This window comes from Balaenoptera borealis (assembly GCF_965194805.1).
Source record: "Balaenoptera borealis genome assembly, chromosome: 7".
NCBI lineage: Eukaryota > Metazoa > Chordata > Mammalia > Artiodactyla > Balaenopteridae > Balaenoptera > Balaenoptera borealis.
In genome coordinates, this window is record NC_138864.1 from 29,511,679 (window position 1) to 29,531,382 (window position 19,704).

At 36.2% G+C, this 19,704-nt stretch overlaps 1 long non-coding RNA gene across 1 annotated transcript in view; it reads left to right on the forward strand.

The window, feature by feature from the left end:
• The window catches only part of LOC309632177, a 159,253-nt gene that overhangs the window by 48,551 nt on the left and 90,998 nt on the right, over positions 1-19,704 (forward strand). Inside the window, exons 2-3 of the long non-coding RNA XR_014246771.1 lie at positions 7,631-7,826; positions 17,075-17,185. This is a non-coding gene — a long non-coding RNA (uncharacterized lncRNA). The remainder of the gene's footprint in view (positions 1-7,630; positions 7,827-17,074; positions 17,186-19,704) is intronic.

The window sequence follows — 19,704 nt, forward strand, 5'->3', positions numbered from 1 at the left end:
AGACTAGGAATAGAAGGTCTGTATAATATGTAATAATGAAAAATATAGGCACTGAGGTAAAATAACGTGGCCTGAATCCTTGGGCTGCCGCTTACTACCTGGGTGAACTTGGATAGGTTCCCAAACCTCTTTAAGCCTCAGTTTCTTCCTTAATAACCTAGTTCATACTGTGGTGGGAAATAATTGAAATATGCATATATATATATATTATATAATATATATATATACACACTAGCTAATTATTATTAAAAGTAGAAGATACATCAGTAACTACCTAATCAGAAAAAATTAAGGGACTTCCTTGGTGGTCCAGTGGTAAAGAATCTGCCTTACAATGCAGGGGATGCGGGTTTGATCCCTGGTCAGGTAACTAAGATCCCACATGCCGCGGAGCAACTAAGCCTGTGTGCCACAACTACTGAGCTCACGTGCCTCATCTAGAGAGCCCGCATGCCACAGCTACGGAGCCCACACGCCCTGGAGCCTGTGCACCACCACTAGAGAAGAGAAAAACCCTCATGCCACAACTAGAGAGAAGCCCACGCACCACAAGGAAAAGCCTGTGTGCCACAACAAAAGATCCCGCATGCCTCAACAAAGATCCTGTGTGCCGCAAGTAAGACCCGACGCAGCCATAAATAAATAATAAATAAATCTTTAAAAAAAAAAAAAGAAAAAATTAAGAGTAGCTTCCTTTGCTTCTAATAAAACATTTAATAAAGTATAAAACCTAATATAACTACTCCAGGACAGAATACACACACACACACACACGCACACACAAACAGACACCCCTCTAGCAATAAAATTTTTCTTTAATAAAATAAAGAATATCAATCTATATTAGCCACCTATTGCTACATAGTAAATTACCTCAAAATTTAGCAGCTTAAGACAACAATAAACTTTTATATATCTCTCAATTTCTGTGGATCCAGAATTCAGAAGAGACAGGAATGGGCAGTTCTGCCTCAGAGTCTCTTATGATATGGTAGTCAAGATATTGGTTGAGGTTGTAGTCATCTGAAAGCTTAAGTGGGGTTCAAATTTCTGTCTCCCTTGTTGCCAAAACCTCATAGCTAGCCAGATGAGACTAGCTGCTGGAGAAAGCCATAGTTTTGTCTATGTGAGCCTCTCTTTAGGGCTGTTTGAGAGACCTCATGACATAGTACCTGGCTCTCTTTTGAGTGAGCAATCCAAGAGAGCAAAGCTAAAGCTACAATGTCTTTTATTAACTAGCCTTAGATGTCATTCCATCATGTTCACAGTATTCACATAGAACAGACCATTCGTTGTGGGAAAGGATTACACAAGGATATGAACACCAAGAATGAAGGACTGGAAGTCATCTTGGAGGCTGGCTATCACACTATCTGAAACCAATAATCAATACCTCATCTATGATGAAACCTAGAGTGGACCACTTTTGGTTGACTAAACGGTCCTCCCATGAACTTCCTTTTTCAGTGACATCCATGATCCACAAATGAAATGGTGCACCAGATACCTCCTGCTTACCAGCAATGACTCAAGGCCATGACCACATTTATTTGGTCACATGACTCAGACTAGGCCAGGCAGTATCTGCTTCCTGTAAATTTGCCTTGGCACAAGAAGTTCCCAATGTAAACCTGGCTATCTTCTTGAAAAGAGGTATTCTAAACTCAGATATAGTAGCCAGCAGTCATTTTGCAGCATAACAGAAAAATGAAGCTCTGTACAAAGAGAAACCGATGAGAACTGGAGAGAGAATACATCCTGTGGTGGTTATTGATTGGTTGCCCATGGAAAATCTATTTTCTCTTTTTAAATTATCAGCACATCTACATCTCCTGTAGGTGGTATGAGAGATGCTTCTATCACTCCTGTCTTGTGGAGTAAACCACAAAACCAAGGCAGGACTGATCATCGCATTCCATCTTCTAGACATGACGATGGCCTGGAACCTTGTGAGCATAGTGAGCATTTGGTCTTAAGGAATCTCAGATATTTAAAGACACTTGCTCTTTCCTGAAGGAATGAGAAGGCAGGTAGCCTTGGGATGCATTGGCTGCCATATTGGAATCAGGCTCAGGATCAAGCTGGCACTGAGAAAGGCAGAGGGAAGAGGCAGGAAAAAACTTGACCCTTGTTAATATATTTGAAAAATTATGGTCAGCTTTATATGAAGCCTCACCTACCTCTAGACTTCTCAGTTATATAAGCTAATAAAGTATATTTTATTTTTTGAATGCTAGAGACATCTTTATTTTGCAATTATCAGAATGTAAGAACACTTTTTTTTTTTTCCTCAAAGATTTGCTGGGAGGCAACAATGATAATTCCCAGATCTCTGGAAGTAGCCTAATGTGAGAGTATTTTTAAATCTGGCAGTATTTTCACATTTCTTTTATTTACAGAGCTTCTTTCTCTCTAATAGTTTAGCAGAGAAGTTAGGCCTCTAATTATGCAGGCTTCACTCACAATGGGGATACTTTTCATATGATCATCAACCTAACAAAAAATTTAGTTCTTTCTTCTGGCTTTCATAATACAATTTGAATTTGTGTCCATGTTGCACATAATATGGTTTTTCGGTATTCTATGTGCTTTTATTCTCCTCAAACTTTTAATTAAAAAAATTTTCAAGTCCTCAGAAATGTCAAAAGGATATTACAGAGAACATCCCTAAATACTTTACCTAGATGATTGATCAGTTGTCACTATTTTGCCACGTTTTCTCTCTTTCTCTTCTCCCCTTGTGTATGTTTGTGTATGTATGTATGTGTGTGTGTGCGTGTGTGTGTGTACAGATACATGTATATCCATAGGCACACACAGATTTTATTTTGGTTATCAAATGCTGGGATTGTACACCCCAAAACTTAGAGCTTAAAACACAGCTGACTATTACCTTTCATGGTTCTGTGGGTTGACTGGGCTCAGCTGGGTGATTTTTGTTTGGGGTCTTTCATGAGGCTGACGTCAGTTGACGGTTTCAGTTAACTGAACCCTCAAGATGGTCCATTCACATGTCTACCATGCATTGACTAAAGCAGTCTCCTGTATTAACTATATTTTCTTTTTCTCTGTGTTCTTTTCCCTCCCACAGTATTGTTAATTTATCAAGAAAAAGTGTTCCTTAGCCCAGATACTCACAGTTCATAGTTTCAAGGTTCAGGAACACAGGTCAGTGACAAACTTCCATGGAACACAACCCAAAGAAATTCTTTACATTCAGAATCACTTTGTACTCTGAAAGATACTTGCCTTCCTCATCTCCTCAAAATCTTTATGGAATCATAATTTCTGTAGAAATCTACATATGCCTTCTTTCTTGGTTCAGCCACAGCAAATTTATAGAAAGCTGCAACCCCCAGGGTTACAACGAATGCTCCAACAATATGGTGGCCAGAAGGCCACGCATCTGAGGTTTCATCAAAGAATTGGAAGCCGTGGTAGTTACTCTCCTCAACAACAACGTCCTTCCAGACTGATGGAAAAATAGACCATTTTCTGTATTCTTGATATGCTGGCCTCTGAGGCCTTGTTGCCTAGAGAGAGACTGCCACTCCCAGCGCTGGCTATTTCTCAGAGATAGCAAATGACGTGCAAGGGAGCATGCCCTTTGTATGCAACTAACCAATCAAAAGCCCATATTCTTTACTACCTCCTCTATCTGGCTCTTACACTTTAGGGAGCAGTCTTCCCTCTGGTCTAGTTATCCCAGCACCAGGTACCAGACCAGTAAAGACAGCCCCTACATCCCAGAGCCTGCTGAAATTATTCACACTAGCCAGTCCTAAAACTTCTTACCTTGTTGGCCTTGCCTTTCCTATGGAGATCAAGATAAAGATTCCTACTCCATACTTTCCCCACTCCTTCTGCCTCCTGACCCACCCTAGTGGATCCCTGCAGGGCCCTATGTCATACTATGTGTCCTTTCCTCTTGACAATTGTGAGCAACAAACAATCCTTTCAAAAGTAGTTGTCTCTTCAACTGTTGGTCTCACCATAGCTGAAAATTAACCAAACCTACATTTAAAAACATCTCTTAGGTTTCCCATAGCATGGTGAGTGTCCAGAGTATGTAAACTCCACTAGTCTCTTAATGCTTGGGCCCAGAAACTGGCACTGTACCACTCCTGCCATATTCTATTGGCCAGAGCAGTGACAGAGTCTGCCTACACTCAAGGAGAGGGTAACTGAACCTGACCCCTTACTGGAATGAACATCAAAGAGTTGTGGCCATCATTAGTCTGCCATAGTCCATCTTATGTCTACAGATTATTTACATCTCTTTCATATGTAAAATGTACTTAGCACCTTCACCATCCCAAGAACCCAAAATGTACCAACAATTACAGCATTAGCCTAGGATCCTGTCATCTAATTCAGCTCCAGGTACAGGTGAAGCTACATGGATGATATTTATTGAGCATGATTGCTTTCAATATGAAGACCTATAAACTAAAGAGAGAATTTACCCGCTGTCCACAGACCCAACCTAAAATGGTGAAGCTGAGATACAATAATCACAATTGACATTCCCACTGAAAGGGAAGGGAGAGTGGGAAACAGGGTCATAGTAGTTACTCATCCACAGCAATCCTGAAAGCCAGCTGAGCACCTGTCTCAACTGATTACGATCTAGTCCTATTCCCTGGGAATGATTCTATGAAACCCCTGCATCCATCATCTAGACTCCTGGTTCTACTGGCTGAGTCATCTTGCCATTTTGATAAGAAATAGCCTGTACTTGCAACTGAATAGATTTCAGGGTTTTCTACTTGCCTTTGGAAGGTTCAGCAACCAAAGGCCTCTTTTCACTTCGTGCTGTCTTTGTCTCATACTTTCCTATGAATCATAATGGGATTCACTCTATTATCTAAAAGTCACACCCACAGATCTCTTCAGGAAAGCCTCTCTCTATTTCATACCCAAAGTGAAGCTTCCGTGGGACAGTGCCTTTAAGGTTCCCGGAAGTCTACTGTTTAATTGAGAAAGACTGCAAGGAAACTTTTTCAGAACCTTAAAAGTTTTTCGCTTAACTGAAAGTTAATTAGCTCTTTCTGTCTTACAGAAACAGAAGGTCCTCCAGGGGTACCCTGGATTGATCTTTGCCCTGAAGTCATGTCTTATGTTGTGAATTTTTTCTGGGAAAGCCTGGGGATATGAAACAGCTTTATTTTTAAATCCAGGAAGTCCTAGCTCCTTTATATTATTTTATAAATTCCCCAAAACCAAACAGACTCTTTGTTAGTTCATCTCTTTCTTCTTTTATTTTACCATAGAGAGTATATTAGTTTCCTTGAACTGCATAACAAATTGCCACCAACCGGGTGGCTTAAAATAACAGGAATTTATTCTTTCACAGTTCTGGAGGCTACGAGTACAAAATCAAGTGTTGGTAGGGGGCCATGCTCACTCAGAAGATTCTAGAGGAGAGCCTGTTCCATTCCTTTCTCTTTGCTACTGGTGTTGCCAGCAATCCATGGTGTTCCTTAGCCTATAAACACATCACTCCAATATTTGCCTCTATTTTAACATGGGATTTTACCTGTGTGTCCATGTGTTTATGTCTCTTCTCTTCTTATAAGGATACCAGTCACATTGGACTAGGGCCCACCCTAATAACCTCACTTAACTTGATTACATTTGCAAATATCTTACTTCCAGATAAGGTCAAATTCACTAACTTGGGGTTAGCACTTTAAATATCTTTTGGGGGTGGGATGCTCTTCAACCTATAGCAGGCAGCTAGAAACAGCCAGTTGCCACTTTCTCAATTCCTCCTGGAAACCTTCGCAGCCAGATTGACAAACTCAATTAGGTACACTTTCTATTTTTTTTTTTTTTAATTGCAGGTGCCAGTATTACCAAACTTTCCTTTACTCTACAACAAGGACTCCTTTCTTTCCATCTCACACTGATATTTTCAAACCCTTACTAACAGTCTCCTCTAGGCTCTTCCAACTTGGACCACTCATTCCCAAAGTCAATGCCACATGTTTAGTGCTTTTTGATACAGCAGTCAGTCTCTTTCTCTCTCCCCTCCCCCATACACTCACAGGTGCGCATGCACACATGCACACACACATTTATACAGCAAGACTAATTTTCAGACATCATGGCACTACACATCATCTCTCAGTACTTTGACAAATGTCTCCTAAGAATTGGGCTGTTCTCTCTTATTACCACAATACAATTATTTAATTCAAGAAATTTAACTTTGATACAATCTGTTTACTTAATATATGCTTTTGTAAACTAAAATTATGAAGGAAAGAAGAGTATCTTATATCAGTATGCAAATGAGAGCAGTTCTATCTAGCAAGGCTCTGAATGAACTGATTTGGCTTCTGGGGCTTTATAATTCTTCTAACTCTAAGTGTCTAAGTGATTACCTATTGTTGATTATATCACTTCATTAAAAATGCTAAATAAAATGCCATTTATTAACTTCAGTTTTTAAATATTTATTCGGCATGTCAAAACTCCAATTTTCCATATAATAACTTTGAAATGAGACTATTAATCTATATGCTGGTTAAGTCACTGCAGATTTCTCCTGTAAGGAGATTAGCAAAGATTATATCTAGTTTTGTTTGTTTCACATTATTTTCTTGCAATGAGTGGATGATGAAAAAACTAAATTATATATGCACATTCAATTTAAGAAACATGACATATAGCATTTTATAAACATTTTACCACATAATTTTAAAAATTTAGTTGTATCCCATATCAAGAAAACCTTCTCAAAGAAAACAAAGTGTGTCCAGATGACGAAGGTACCACAAGGGTTAATATTTATCCTTTATTTCTTCATAATTTCATTGAATCCACATAAAGGAAACAGTCAATATATTAATGAAAGTCACTGTAAAATTGAAAGACTCAATAACACTAATATTTTTATAAAAACTTTAAATCATAAAGAGCCATGATAAAGCACTACCTTTTTGATGCAGATAAAGTATTTTTTAATTCATTTTTTCCTTAAAATGACTTTTTTTTATCAAGTCACAATGGAGCAAGCATTACAGGTAGAAACAAATAAATATATATATTCCTACATTAATTTGGCCCAAAATTTTGGGAGCATTTAGGGCACGCTGAATTCATTAGTAACACGCTTCCACACAGCAAAATCATTTTAGGTTATAGTTTCAAAGCTTACTTTATTTCAAGTCTAGGGCCTGAGGTTTTATATTAATTTTCAGAATGGACAAAAGCAAATCGGGGGGAATATACGACACATAGAAAGCAGAGAATTAACGTGGAATTTGCAATATCCATATAGAAGGGTATCGCTGCACGATATCTAATCATTAGTCTACTCTGTCTTAAACGAAGCAGGAATAATACTGAAGGTTATTAATCATTCAATTTTCACAGCAGTGCACCAGCATGAATTTATTTAGCACAGCCACTTACACTGTTTTGACACATTAGAAAAAAAAGTGTTTTGTCTAATTGGCCTTCAAACTCCCACTTCCACCAGGATGTTGTGTTAATCTATTATTATTTCACATGATATGTGCTACGTGGCACAGAGAGAACACAGCCTGGTTTCAGATATGCTAACGAAGTTCCATTGTGTCATTTGTGTATTCCCTTTAATCACTCTCCTCTCCTTCTACAGAGATTTTAAAAGGATACATCTTCAAAGAAGGTGAAGAAAGACACTGCATCTACAGTAGCATTTCCTACAGAAAGCCACTTGGAACCTCACTGTCTGAACAGCTGATACAGTTTTGAAGGCTAATGAGAGGCACAAGCGCCCGGTGGCATGAGTGTCACAAATACCTTTCTTTCTTCATTTGCTTGATTATCTGCAAGTAAGTAGCCTTATGAGAGTCTATGACTGAGAATTGTTCACTACCCAGATTCTCTCAAAAGTCAAGTAAAGTGATTTCACAGGAAAATAATCTAAGAAACATGGTACTCATTCCCTTTATGACCACATCACAACCTTCATTAATATATAAACAGACGCTTTTATCGAGACTCGTTAGAAGAAAGATCCCACTGAAAAGCACTTTCTGGGTTTCCAGGACTATTTCATATTTCTCTTTTCTTTTCAAATGTCTTCCTCACTGCTTCCTTAATCTTACTATCTCACCTTAGACTTGTGAAATAAGAAGCAGTCACTGAGGAACTCTGAATTCCTCCCACAAGTAAGAACCTACCTACATCTGTACACAGTCACACTATCTTCTCTGTTGCTGTGGATGAAGGCTCCCTCCCTTTATCAAAGATGAACTTTTAACTTCTCTGCTTGAGCTCTGGATGCCATCGTCTCTCACCTCAGCAACTTCATGCCCATTACTATTCTCCTTCTTATATAATTGGTTTCTTCCTATCTACTGGATATTTCTACCAGCAGGCAAACATGCTTGAGTACCACTTAAAATAAATAATCCCCTTTGTTCCACATCCTTTCCAGCTACCTCACAGTTTCTCTCTTCACAACAAAACATCTTGAAAGAGATGCCCAGGATTTCTGTCTCCACATTATTTATCAACATTTATTACTGGCATTTTTGCCCTTCTTGCTTCTTCTATTTCTGCTTTTTTTTTTTTTGCTGACAAATTTCAAAACAAATCTCAGACATCATATCTTTTTGCTCATACTTTCCCATACCTCTGAGATAAAGTCATTTCTAAATAAATACACTATTAATACTACACCTAACAAAATAATAGTAATCCTAAATGATCTAGTACCCCATTAATGCTCAATTTTTCCTAGTTGTATTAAAAACAGTGTTCCTTTACCCTTTAAAACTGCTGTTTTTTGTTGAAGAAATTGTATCACATACACCATGGACCTTGGCTAATTACATTTTCTTGATATCACTAAACATATCCTTGTATCCCTCATAGTTCCTGTGAGATGACATAGAGATTTAATTAGATTAAGGTTTGATTTTTGTTGTTGTTGTTTAAGTGTTAATATTGGCTGTGCTGGTAACACTGCCCAACTCAAAAAATAAAGTCAGTTTTTTTCCCCAGTTCTCCACTTCTATAAAATTTATTTTTTGAGCTTTTAATGGTGCCACTTCCCCCATCTCCTACATCATGTTCAACAGGTATCTTCTCTGCTATTTCAGACTGAAAGCTGTTAGAAGGAAAAGCCCTCAACCTTCTGCCAGTGGATTAGTACACGTGCCCATATAAACACTTGGGCATTTGTTTCTGTTAAAGTTGGAAGTGATGTCATTTTTCCTACCTGAGAGTCTTCTGCCCCTTCTCAGGGAAATTGCTACATTGACCTCTCTCTTCTAGTTCAACTTCTTTTTTTCTGCTTTTATTCCATTAGCATTTAAAAATGCTCCCATTTAAAAAATAATGAAAGAACTCTCTTTTAGTCCCCTAACCCTCATCTGGCTATCTTTTTCATCCTGATTCATAACAAAACACTTTGAAGGAGTTTTCTACACTCATAATGAATTCTTTCTTATCTCCCACCCACTTCTCAACCCATTGCAATCTGGCTTTTTCCCATCAACAATTCCATTGAAATTGCAGTTGCCAAGGAAATCAACAATTTCCACATCACTAAATCAGATGACCATTTCTTAGTTCTTATGTTGATTTAGTGTCTAGAAATATTTGGCTGTCTTGATGACTTTTTTTTTTAAGTTGAATTTTTTTAAAAATTCATTTTATTTATTTTACTTTTGGCTGCATTGGGTCTTTGTTGCTGTGCGCAGGCTTTCTCTAGTTGGGCAAGCGGGGCCTACTCTTCGTTGTGGTGCATGGGCTCACTGTGGTGGCTTCTCTTGTTGCAGAGCACGGGCTCTAGGCGTGTGGGCTTCAGTAGTTGTGGCTTGCGGGCTCTAGAGCGCAGGCTCAGTAGTTGTGGTGCACGGCCTTAGTTGCGCGGCATGAGGGATCTTCCCAGACTAGGGCTCAAACCCATGTCCCCTGCATTGGCAGGCGGATTCCTAACCACTGTGCCACCAGGGGAGCCCATGACTCTTTTCTTGAAAACTGTCTCTATTTTGTTAAAAGCTAAGGTGATCTTGGCATACCTAGAAAGGCAGCAAATAAAATCCGGCACTCTCAGCTACTTAGGAACCACCCTAAAATGGATGATTTTACTAACTGCCATTTCTCTTGGTGGGACACAGGAACCACAGGGGATTTATTCAATAAATTGATACTTCTGGAATATGATGTGATCATATGTCCAAGACTTGTTCTGCCTCTATCTTTTATAATTTCAACCATTGCTATAAAGAACCCTCACTAATTCCTAATGCCCATTTCCTTCATAGAGTTTTAATCAGATATTTAACTAACTAGGAGGAGAGTCAGTTTTAAAAGAATTATACTCTTTTTATTTTATTTTATTCAGGGTATACAAGATTTCACATTTTCCTTCTGTAAAAGCAAGCTAATTAGAATGGTGAATGGAGTTTGGAAATAGAATTCCTGACCACCATATATAAGGAATGTTTTTTCAGTTGATAAGACAGTATAAAAAAAAACTTGAGCCCCAAGGAATTAATTAAAAGTGGATTATAATAATGAATACCAGGGCTGGAAAGGTCTTTTTGGACAAATCATTTTTAAATTATAATAATTAGCTAAATTCCAATAATTCTACTATATATATTACAGCATCCTTATTCTCGTTTGTAAGGAGAATATTTTCTAGTCAAACTCATTAATTTATTTTAAAAAATTACTGAACAAAACTTTTCAATAATGATACTTTATGATTTCTTTTTTTTATAAATGTACTCTAAAGAAACAGTACTAATATCAAGAAATAACACAATTTCAATTGGATTTTTGACAATGATTTATCGTTCTTGTTAAGTCTGTTGGATGACCACTTTGGTTTCAGCTCCATAGCAGTACAGAGAATTTACCTCTATAGTCAAAGTAGATGTCACTGTCTAGATTTTATGTCATGTATAACATGACAACACACATGATAATACATTGATACTAGAGAAAAGTCGAATTATTTAATATTACCTGGTAGTTATCATAGAAAATTTGGCTAAAAGTCAAGATAAGTATAATTTATGATATATGGTAACATCAATTCTGCTGAATTTGTGCATAAATTAACAAAATATCTGATTGTTATCTGGCAGCACTTTCTACTGAATTTTTATTAAATTGGTTCAAAATTAAGATAAATTTTTGGATCAGTTATTTCACAATTGGGAAAATTATTATTATTCCACAGTAAATGATATAGCTGAATATGCTATTAAATTCTATTCCTTGAAATAAATACAGATATATCTATACCATTATGCAAAACTGAAAAAGATACAGTGATTACATAAGGTGTACATAATATATAACCTGTAAATTCAGACCAAGGACTCTGGAAGTCCAAGGATCTGAGGGCTTTAAAATGTAAAGCTGCTCTATGTAAAATGCAAAATGTAAACCTTACTGTATCAATGAAGAGTAATTATAATTTGATTATTTTTAATAGGAAAAAATTCAACCACATACAAAGCTAGTAGGAAGGTTAAAAGACAAGAGTAATAAAATCATCTATATCCATAATAAGTAGTTAAGGGACAAACAAAACAAAAAGATGTAAAATATGTCAAAAACAGTAAACATGGTGGGTGGGTAAAAATGCAGGGTTGTTAAAATGTGTTTAAACTTAAGAGAGCAGCAACTTAAAATAATCACACACACATATATGAATCACACCACAAATAAAAAATCTGCAATGGATATGCACACAAAAAAGAGAAAAAAATTCAAACATAACACCAAAGATAGTCATCAAAATGCAAGGGAAGAGAGCAAAAGAGGAAGAAAGGAACCACAAAAACAACCTCCAAACAATGAAGAAAATGGCAATAAGTACATATCTATCAGTAATTACTTTAAATGTAAATGGACTAAACACTCCAGTCAAAAGACATAGAGTGCCTGAGTGGATACAAAAACAAGTCCCGTATGTATGCTGCCTACAAGAGACTCACTTCAGATTTAAAGAGAAACCTAGACTGAAATGAGGGGATGGAAAAACATATTCCATGCAGATGGAAATGAAAAGAAAGCCAAGGCAGCAATACCTATATCAGACAAAATAGACTTTAAAACAAAGATTGTAGTAAGAGACAAAGAAGGACAGTACAAAATGATCAAGGGATCAACCCAAAGAGATATAACAATTGTAAATATTTATGTACCCACCATAAGAGCGCCTAAATACATAAAGCAAATATTAACAGCACAAAGGAAGAAACTGACAGTAACACAATAGCAGTAGGGGACTTTAACACCCCACTTACATCAATGCGCAGATCATCTGGACAGAAAATCAATAAAGAAACACTGACCTTAAATGAAACATTAGACTAAATTGACTTAATACATATATATAGAACATTCCATTCAAAAGCAGCAGAACATACATTCATTTCAAGCGCACATGGAACATTCTTCAGGATTGATCACATGCTAGGCCACAAAACAAATCTCAGAAAATTTAAGAAGATTGAAATCATACCAAGCATCTGTTCTGACCACAATGCTATGAGACAAGAAATCAACTACAAGAAAAAAACTGCAAAACCCACAAACATGTGTAGGCTCAACAACATGCTACTAAACAACCAATGGATAACTGAAGAAATCAAAGAAGAAATTTAAAAATACCTGGAGACAAATGAAAATGGAAACACAATAATCCAAAATCTATGGGATGCAGCAATAACAGTTCTAAGAGGGAAGTTTAAAGCAATATACCCCTATCTCAGGAAACAAGAAAAACCTCAAACAACTGAACCTTACAGCTAAAGGTACTAGAAAGAGAAGAACAAACAAAACCCAAAGTGACTAGAAGGAAGGAAATCATAAAGAGTAGACCAGAACTAAATGAAACAGAAGCTTTAAAAAAAAAAGAGAGAGCAAGAAAATGTCAGGTAAACTAAGAGCTGGTTCTTTCAAAATATTTTTTTTTAAATTGATAAACCTTTAGCCAAACTCATCAAGAAAAAAAAGAGGCCTCAAATCAACTCAGAAATAAAAAAGAAGTTAAAACTGACACCAAAGGAATACAAAGGATCAAACAGATTACTATGAACAACTATATGCCATATGGTCATATGTGTGTGGCCAACAGAAAGATGAAAAGATGCTCAACATCGCTAATCATCAGGGAAAGGCACAGTCATAATTAGACATTTCCTCACACCTGTCAGAATGGCTATTATCAAAAGACAACAAATAACAAGTGTTGGGAAGAAAAGGGAACCCTCGTGCACCGTTGGTGGGAATGTGAATTGGTACAGCCATTGTGGAAAACAGTATGGAGAGTCTTCAAAAAATTAAAAATAAAACTATCATATGATCCAGCAATTCTACTCCTTGGTATTTATCTGATGAAAATGAAAACACTAATTGGAAAAGATATATGCAGCCCTACGTTCACTGCAGTAGTATTTACAATAGCCAAGATATGGAAGCATATCTACTGTATTGCACATACTGTTCTAAGCAATGGCATCTTATACTGAATTGACCTCAACTCTTTGCATATATCTGAAAATGTAAAATAAACAAAATATATGAATAAATTATATTTACCATCTATATTTCATTTTTCTTGCATAATTGAGTTTTTTGACATAAAATTGATTTGTCAGTGGTTCTGTGAAATAAATGCCTAAATTCTTTCTTTTCATGGTACTTTACTCAAGAAGACACGGGTGGTGGCCTTTGGCAGCTTCTGCTCCCCGTTATTCAATGCCCCTCTGCTATGAACAGGATATGGTATTTTTTCTGTGTTTCAATAAAAGTCCTGGGATTTATTGTGATTTGACTATGTAGGCGAGATACCCACCCTAATTAATCTCAAGGACAAGTGGAATATGATGGTGTTTAGGACAGAGAAGTAGAGTTCACTCCTTCGAGAAACATTTGAACTGTTTCAAAGTGTTTCCCAGAGAAAAATCAGGATACAGTTACTAAAGATAGGAGATGTATAACGAGTAGCTGAAAAACTATTAATGTTCATTCAGAGTGACTCTAAATCACTTGACCTCTTTGCTTCTTTTCAAAAGAAGGATTTAGAAACCTCCTAATAAGTGAGAACTTGTTTTGCCTTTTAGTGTCACTCAGAGTAATTAAAATGTATCCCCCAAGGAAATTACTGTCCTATGGTTTGTTTATTCCATTACTTCTACAGTAAGTAACCTTGACTTAATTATTACGTTTACTTTATTACTGATATACCCCTTTTAAAGAATACTGATACTTTCGTTAGTTTTTCAGTGGTGTTAAGTCACACCCATTTTGTTGGTTTTTCAATGGTATTTTTATGTTTCACTAGAACACACTTGACTTATAAATAAAATTATGGCAGTCAAAAAGCCTTAGTTCTGAGATAGATTTTAGAGTACAACTATTTAAGTGACCTCTTTTCTAGGTGTAGTAACTCAAACCCATATAGGCTAAATAGTTGCTTAATTTCATTTAATGGGCAAAATAGGAGTAAAACACATTTTTTTTTCCTATTGTAGTACACTTCCATAATCTCTGAACAGGTGACAATTCTCATACATATTTCTGGTTAAATTTTTTTCTTTTGCTAAATTTATTTATGTTAATTCATAATATTCTTGCATCTTGAGGTGGAAGGTGGGAATAGATTAAATACAAGTAAAACAAAAGCAGCAGGAAGTGGAAGGAAAGGGAAGCCCTTGCATGAGTCTAACAAAAGGTCCAGTGTTTGAAATTTTAAAGTGAACTACATGTCACATGAGCGAGAGGGTCACATCCTCAAATGACAGAGGCGCGTGTATTTCCTGTCCTGATGGTAATACAAATGACATTTAAGTAAGTGAAACTGTGGGTCATGTGTTCCTCTGAATTTTAAGAACAGCATCAACAGCAAATCACATGAAGCCTATATAATTGCATGTGTTCTTTGTTTATTGATTTTTATGTTAGGCATACAATAACATATGGTGAAAGGGGGGTTATATTACCATTTTCTTGTTTACTTACCCTGAGGTCTGTTACCAGTACAGATTTTCTTTATAGATACATTTTTCTGAGCTGTTTGTATAAATATACTTCACAACACTGTAAAAAACACATCCATTTTGGGTTTTTCTTTGAGGCTTCTTTTCTTTGAGGTATTTGCTGGTTGTAAATATCAGGGGAAACACTCAAAATCAATTATATTCCATTGCAAGACATAAAAGGACAAAAGATATTTTAGTATGATTTGAGGATGCAGTGATTTTCTTTAGCATGGTGTAAGGCCACTTTTGATCTGGTCATGTATAAATTCAGACTCAAATTCCATCACTCCTTTCTATGTACTCCTTGGTCCAACCATACTGAACTACTATTAAGTTATTATTTGTCATACTTTGCTAAGCACTGCTAGGTACTGTGTTAAGCACCTTACATACATAATAAGAAACTTAACAACAACTCTATGACAGATGTATTGTTAAATAACCCTCATCTCACTGGAGAAGAAACGGAAACTTAGACAAAGTCAGGCAAGGCTGTAGTATCACTGTCAGTAGCAGATGCGAGGATTCCTATCGCCACATGATCCCAAGCCTATGCTCTTCTACTCGGTGCTATATATACAGCCTCCTAATCGCTTCTCATAAACCACCATGCTATTTAATACCCTCATGTCTTTATGTCCTCAACGTCCATTGCTGGAAATGTCCTTATTCTTTTCCATCAGAAAAATTCCTGTACATCCTTCCACTGAAGTCACAGATCAAGCCTCCAGTCTCCACCATGATACTTAACATAGGGAACTGTAATTGCTTGTTTTCTAACAGGATTTTCCTCTGGCTGTGAGTTCCTTGAGAATAGAGATCATATATTATACATCTTTGATCCTGCAGTCTATCACAGAGCTTAGCTCTAGAAAAGGAACATAGAATAAACACTCACAAAAACACTGCATCATTATGTATCTCTCTGACACTAAACTCTACTGTGTAAAGAATGGCTGCTATACTTGGTAAGCAAAATAGTTTCTTGTTAGCTCATTGAGCACATAATAAAATCCTGCAAATGTTAAATGCGTTCTTTTTGTTTCTTTTCTTTTCTTTTTTTTTTTTTTTTAAATTTTAGGTGTAAACAATGTAATTCAACCCTTACTGAATCTATAGTGTGGTAGAGATTTAAGAGCAGTTTTTCTAAGATATCAAACTGGTCCCTACCAAGGGGGGAAAACGCGGTGGGGTGGGGATGGTGGTGTGCTGAATTGGGCAATTGGGATTGACATGTATACACTGATGTGTATAAAATTGATGACTGATTAAAAAAAACAAAACAAAACTGGCCCCTGTTGGGAAGAGGGCCTTCAAGGGCAGAGAGCTGCATGCCCTAACTGCTTTCTCTCTTTTTTGCTTCCTCTCCAACTTCTTACCCTATAAATCTCCTAAGACCCTGCCTTCATCTTGGGTTGGCAGTAAATCACTACTTGATCCTGTTCTGCTCTGGAAAGAGTGACAGGGGAGCAGTACTCATGGGGCTTCAGGTCCTGAGGATGAGGCCTGGAGGAACAGGAACCTCCATGGTGATCAGGGCTCCAGATGCCGTATCAAAAATAAAATTATACCACTCACACGTTACTGTCCTGTTAACATAACTTTTGTAAATTATGTTAAAAGGGTGTCCATATCTAGCCAAGATCTTATACGGGATTGCCTTTTGTATTAGAGTTTATGTATGCCAGGCTCCAGAATGTGGGGATAGGAGACAAGAAATAAAATCCCTATACCCTCACAAAATATTAATACTTATTCTACTAGGTCTCCTCCTCTAAAGATTGACAAAGCTGGCTAATCATTAGAATCACCTGAGAAGCCTTCTTAATTCTAATTCAGAAGGTATATATTGGTGTTATGAAAAATTTATTTTTTAAATAAAGCTTCCCAATATTCTGGTAATTTTATAGGTTTGGGAAGTATTGTCATAAATCCTAAGAGTAACCAAATTATTCTTAGTGTTAACCACTTCTATCCCTCTATATTAAAACATACTCATTCCATTATTTATTACAAGACTCCATGTCTCTTGCATTATGTCGGTAATAAGGATATAATTTCAGGTGACAAAAGAAGAATTGAAGAGGATGAAGCTGTCACAGTCTTGGAATGTTGAAGAGATTATAATCAGTCAACAAGTATTTACTGAGTCTCAGTAAGACTATTAAATCATGGTAAGTGCTATGACAGGAGTATAATTGAGGTTTGTGGGATATACACAGGATGGGGTGTTAAATTATAGCTGGAGGGATTAGGCAGAGCCTGATGAAGCCAGTAATTTTGAGTTAGACATTTAAAATGAAGACCAGTTCTTGGAAGGTCATGAATGCTATAGTAGGGATTTCAGATTTGATATGTAGGCAATAAGTAGCTTTTGAAAGATTAAGCAGGTAATTTGACAAGATGTGTATTTCAGAAAGATTTGTCTAGCGACACGCAGTGTCCATAAAGAGAATCAAGACGGGAAACAGAGAGACTGTTAGGAGACTATTAAAATTATTTGGTAGTAATAAGGATGGACAGCAGATGTTAATGAAAGGCAGTCTTTTTTTTTTTTTTTTTCACAAATGCAATCTGTGAGCTAGCAGAAAAATGGTAAGAATGATTTCTAGATTTTCTGGAAGGAGCAACTCGGTGATGATGATGACACTGACACTGAGCATGGAGGAGCAAATTTAGAGAGCAATTTCATGTTCAGGTTTGGGAATTTTAAGAGGATCTGTCTGGTAGATATATAGATTTTGGAAACAGAGTCATTAGTACAGTACCACTTCCAGACACCGAAATGTAATCTCTTTATAGTTTTTCTTGTGATCTCTGTTCTCTATCAATGATCTAGCAATTTACTAATCAAATTAGTAAATAATTTCAGTTATAGTTTTGAAATATTTGATTTGTGAAGTAATTTACCTTTTCATTTTCAGCACAATCCCTGGCTTACAACTGGTTGAATGCATGAATGTATACTATAATTTTCAATCAACAGTTCAAGGAATCAAGACATACAGACATAAATGTTAAATACCAGATGAAAAGGGGAAATCACGACACACTAGAAAAGATATGCCTTCACAAAGGAGATGATATTTAGCCAGGCTTTGAAGAATGGGTAGGTTTTGAATGAGTATACTGAAGCAGAAAAAATACTAAAGCTTGGGAACTTGATATGAGAGCAACATTTTCACATGCATTTATTATCTTAAACTCAGTGATGGTCCAGTTAATAGCCTTCAGGTTTAAAAAAGAAATATCTGATTAAATATTGTTTCTCTGTATGGTTAGGAGTCATCAATCTAGACTGAAAACATTGTATCTGTTTTAGATTTAAAATGACTTTTGGGCTCCCAACTTACATCCAGTAGAAGATTAAGTGTATGTGTTATTTCATTAGAAGGAAAAGGAATAAGGAAAAAAAAGCAAAAAATACTGTAAGTAGGCATAGTATGGAGAATTGTATGACTGGTAGATGCTAGTGTCTACAAAAGTAGACATTTCATTGGTAAAACTCTTTGTAGAATAAAAAGAAGATTGAACCAGATAAATTCATAGAAGATCCTCCTTTGACATTTGCTTGGAAGTAGGTATTGTGAAATTTCAGTGCCTTATGTGTGTAAGACACTTAATAAGATTAAGCATTGTCTATACAATCAATAGACATAACTTCTATGTCAACAATGAAAATATAAATATAAATATGGCATAGAAAAGCAGCAGATAGTGAAAACAGAAGTCTATGAGTTGTATATCTGAGTAAAAATATAAAATGAATTAAACAAGGGAGATCTCTGATATGTCTGTTGGCAGAACTTTTTATACTTTTATCCCAACTTTAAAACACTCTCATTTTAAAATAAGACACAAATAAAAAAATAAAAGACACACACATACATTATTAAAAAACACTTTCTTATAGTCTTTAAATGTGAGCTTCAGTTAATATCAAATTATCATTACTTATATTTTATGTAGTACCTTTTCTGAGAACAAGCTTCCTTTGCACATGTAATTTATACATCACTCAAAGAGAATTCTAGGCTTTTTAATAATAATTTCTGCTGCTCTTGGTGATATAGCAAACATTGAATTCTTAATAAAGACCTTTCTTGACTTTAATAGTTGCCATAAAAATGAGGAATACTTCAGTTACTGGAGTCCCACTTCTAAGTCTTTCCTTCACAGGTATTAAAAATAAATCTGTAAGGCGATCACAACCAAAACCTTTATGTTTTTCTCTTAAAATCCTTATAGGAGCCAGTTGTGCCTAAGAGGAGCTGGAATGAGCTTCAAAGGACAGAGCACAGTTGACATGTATATAAGTATTGCCAAGACTCCCTGTGGTTTTTAAAAGAAATTGCAATGGCTGGTATTAATTCTTGACAGTTTCATTTCTAATGTCATCTGGTTGACATAAAAGAGCCACTGTAAATTTTGAAAATGCGGAGAGCAGAATGAGAAGAGAAAACCAGTGTAATCTAAGAGTGAACTCTAAGTCACCTGAAGTGTTTTTTTTTTTTTTTTAATTGAAAGGAAAAAACAACTTGGTCTACGAAAACACTGACTTTCCAAATTCCCAATTAACAGCAAATACATATTTTACATCCTTTTCTTCCCCATTGCACACAAAAATGCCGTAATGCCTTGTTAGAAGCTCTCTTATTGATGAAACATTTTATTTTGGCACGTTTGATTACAG